General features: G+C 29.7%; 1 pseudogene; it reads right to left on the bottom strand.

The window, feature by feature from the left end:
• Positions 1-2,238: 2,238 nt before the first annotated feature.
• Positions 2,239-4,231, bottom strand: LOC143221382 (scavenger receptor class B member 1-like; annotated as a pseudogene).
• Between the last annotated feature and the right edge of the window lie 330 nt (positions 4,232-4,561).

Here is a 4,561-nt window from a genome sequence, read left to right as displayed (position 1 = left end):
CAGATAAAGAGAGAATACAACAATTTGTTCGGAAATATATGACACAAAATAAGTGGATCTTTTTTAAGAAGTGTCTATTTACAAACAATATAGTAACCATTAAAAAAAAGATTGTATATATTGTAAGATTGTAGATATATATATATATCTGTATAAACATGGAATCATAATTTATTCATTATACAGATTATTCAAACTATTTTATATCTAAGCAACCATTAATAACTAAGTACAAACATGTAGATTAAAGCTCGAAATTTTGAAATGTAATTATTGCTTTTTTTTATAAGAAATTTTTATACCTGCATATGCATCTCATTATTTATATATAGAACTAAAGATTCAACATTTTCTTGCACATATACATGATAACTTTATAAAATATAATTAATAATTTTATTTAGTATCTAATATGTTGTGATATTAACTTCATTTTTAATTTGCTTTTTGCGATTTGAAGAAAAGGAATTTATTAAATATTCTTTAACTTTGAACAGAAAAATAATAAACTTTGTTATAAATATTATTTATTGAGCAATACTTAGAAATACTTATATCATAATCATTTCACTGGCAAGAACTACAATACTTACGCAAAGAATATAATAATTATTTGTAATATTATATAGAATATAGAATAAAGGAAACAGAACTCGTGTATACAATCAGCTAAAGGTGTATTTTTTTTAAATCATTTTAGGGTTAAATAATATGGAAATACGTATTATAGGAACATATTAATTTGCATACCATAAGAATACCGTTTCCTTAGTTAACTATAGCCATTAATTAAATATATAGTTATGGCAAGATTGGTGAAATTTAAAAAAAAATATTCTCAGTTAACTTATAAATTAGAATTCTAACATACACTTCGTCTTTTTTTTTTGTATTTTGTTTTTGGTCATATTTTTTTGGTCATATTTTGTAGAAATTTGATGATTTTTCATATCTTCCTACAATTATTTATAAATTCTTTAATTCTGATATTACTCTTTACGTCATATGGAGATTCTCGCAACTTATAACCATTGAAAATATTACATGTATCGGAAATTTTAAATTAATAGTCTATTTACAATATTTACAGATAGAAAATTGACACTAACAATCTACTACATGAAAGTACACAGTCCATTTAACTATATCTAAAGAAAGATTATAGTTCTAGGTTTCGAATTAAAAGCATTCTTTAGGACACAAATCATTCATGTTAAAAATAACTATTTCATTTACTCAAAATTAACGCAATAACGTGAAATTACGGAATAAATACATTGTTCACAAGCTATCATTGTTAGATATAAATATGTGGTGTGAATTATATCTTATAATAAAGTTATCTAAATACATTAAAGCTTCCGTTACAATAAATAAAGCAAGATGGGTGATAAATTATAACCGCAATGTATTTAATGTTTTCTATAGGATATAATACTTTTAACAGCTCTACTTAATATTCATAATAGCTTATCAACTATTAAGAATATATTATTATGGTACTAGTAAATATTAAATGTACAAATTAAGTAAACAATAATTACAGAAAATTCGTCCCCGTTACCATTTTTAAATCTATATTTTAATTTCAATTACAAACGGTGCAGTTCATATTTTTTATTACATTATATTCGTCTTACCCGTAATACAATTAAGTATCAACTGTTTCATGTTTTTGTTTTGATATTTATATCTACTATAAATCACTTAATCTCTGTGCCAGTCTATAATGTCAGTCTTAATGTAATCAATTATTTATATAAAATATCATTAATAATTATAGAATCCTCTTTTTCGTTCTCCTTTCTCTTGAGACGTACAGATCTTTGCGCGAACTTTATAAATTCAAAGTATTATAACTAAAATAAGAATTTAAGCTCTCGCTATTATAAAAAGCAGTTTAAATAAATTATTTTTATTTTAATAACAATACATATTATATGCGTATTATATACGTAGTAGTAGAAACATCATTGTTTCTGAATTAACACCGCTTGCATTGACATATATACTTTAACCAGAAAATTTAGAGTAAGATGTCACTGCTGTGTTATATATAATTGCATGATATAATTGCACTTGAATACAATTCGTATTAAATGGTAAACACTTTGAGATTCTAACAGTACTTTTTCACATGCCGCATAGATTGCAATATCTCGAAATCTAAAATGATCCGTTGCGCTCCATTGGTTCTGAGTTTTAGTTTTACGTGGGGAATAGCCTCTATCTAGAAATCTAATCGTGTGTTAATAGTCGGACAATTTCTTGTTTTAAAGACAATATCTGGCTATTGTTAAAAACTGGTAATTTTTGATTTTGTATTCGAAAACCTAACCATTGTCGAGGTGATAGCGATCCTTTTGGCTGATACAAAAAGGTCTTATGAACCTCAAGCGCTATAGGTACAATGATAACCAAGGACAAGAAATAATTCAGGACATCCTGCAGAATTGGTAAAAAATTTAAGTAAAACCAGAAACGAGTAAGCATTGATATTGGTTATTCATACATTCCCTAGAAAAGGAAAAAAAAACAAATGTTTTGAAAATTAGATACTCCTTAGAATTAAATTTATAATATGATTTACATAATTTAATCGCAATTCGATATATTACAATACTTACGACTTCAAACCACAGCAACGGTGAAACAAGATTTTCGAATTTTTCTACCCTAGCCATGTGCCCGATATCTTGTAAAGCCATATTTATTTAAAAACGGAAGCCAAGTTTTACCGGTAGACCTGAGTTTAGTTGGATATAAGCAAACGATTCGTGAATATCTTTACCTGGATTTAAACCTTTGACAGTTTTCGAAATGCTTGGATCGCTCTTGTAGAAATGTGGATTCGACATTGCGATGGGAAATCCTGCATGATTGCAAAGGTAAATTGACCTACGTAAACGTACAAAATTTCTGTCTCTAATTTTATGTTTTTAATGTTAATGGTTATTGAGATATGTTATTTATTTGAGTTATATTATACCTCTATGTGCTCTATGTTATTTTTAATATTTATTTTTATGGCTTAAATCGCCTTACCGTAATAACAATCGGTGACATCGATTAAACCAACTTTCAAGCAGTGTCCATACCGATAGAAACACTTGTTCTCTGGGTTATAGTCACTAATATCCATTATGTTTTCAAAGAATTTGTATTCGTAGGTGTGCAGCCCATTCATTGTTGTCTCTCCAGTTCTGCAAAATGATATTTCAATTTCGTTTACTATATCTTTTGGTAATAAATATTTTTTAATATTTAATTGTACATATATTACTGCAATATTTCATATGGATCGTTGTTTCGAAATTGATAATTAATAATAGCACGAGGACTTTTCGGGACATTGTGGAATCATTGGAATACGAGATTCTTTGGTGCTTGGTATGTGGCGTGTGCTAAAGTGCGACATACCACGTAGGCACTGCGACAGAGACTTTTCCTAAGGAATAATATAGTATCGTTCGGTTACTCTATCACTGGCTCATTGGAATACGAGATTCTTTGGTGCTTGGTATGTGGCGTGTGCTAAAGTGCGACATACCACGTAGGCACTGCGACAGAGACTTTTCCTAAGGAATAATATAGTATCGTTCGGTTACTCTATCACTGGCTCCGTTCACATTCGATCACTTTTCGGTCCATTGCTATAGATCTACGTTGCCGTTCAACTTTTCAATTAGACCTGTGCGACGTACGTCCTTTTCGCCGGTGTAAACGGTTACATAGTCATTCTCGAAGTCGTAAATCTGCGTGTAAAAGAAATCGTATTAAAATCTCGGTAATATGTATATATATATATATAGTTGAGTTCCGGTCGCGAGATTCAATTGGGAGTAGGAAATTTGAGAAGATTGCTTTATACTCTGCGAAGGTATTTTGCAAGAATTTTGTTACGAAATCGAAAAGAAAGCAGTGATAATTTATTTTTGGGATTATTAGAATTAACTTTTCATCGTAATTAACTTGCAGTTTTTAAGAAGACTCGAGTAGACGAAATTGTGGAATTGACACTCACTCTGCCGATGAGACCCAGCTTATCGAATTTGATCCAAGACGGCATTAATTTGTTGCCAACGGTAACTAAACCGGATTCATAACCGAACATAAATTCCTTAGCAGTCATCTTGACCAAAGGACGCGTATTCGTCAGAGTAATGAGGAGAGTTAGTCCTAATCTAATAAAATATGCAGCATTCCCCATAACGTTTGTAATACTCCAAAATAGAAAGGAGAAGTTATTTCACGAAATGTCCGTATTCATATTATCATATTAATATATTACAAAATAAACAGAAAGATTTTTCTTTGTTATCTGTTTTCGAAGCGAATCTCTTTTGTTCTTGTATATTTTTGGTTGCTACACACGCAAATACATATGGGAGCACTTTTCATTCAAGTCTGCGCTCCTCCTTAATGATTATCGTCATTTTGTTTCCATCTACTTGCAGGCTTATCGCTTTTCGAATATTCCATTGTCACCAAACGTTAAAGAGAACCATTGTTCGTTTTGTCCTTCTATCGAACCGAGCGATCATCAATCTTCTCCACTCAG

The sequence above is a fragment of the Lasioglossum baleicum genome, unplaced genomic scaffold (genome assembly GCF_051020765.1).
Source record: "Lasioglossum baleicum unplaced genomic scaffold, iyLasBale1 scaffold2341, whole genome shotgun sequence".
In the NCBI taxonomy this organism is placed as follows: Eukaryota; Metazoa; Arthropoda; class Insecta; order Hymenoptera; family Halictidae; genus Lasioglossum; species Lasioglossum baleicum.
Note: the sequence above shows the minus strand (reverse complement) of the source record. Positions and strands in the feature narration are given on the sequence as shown.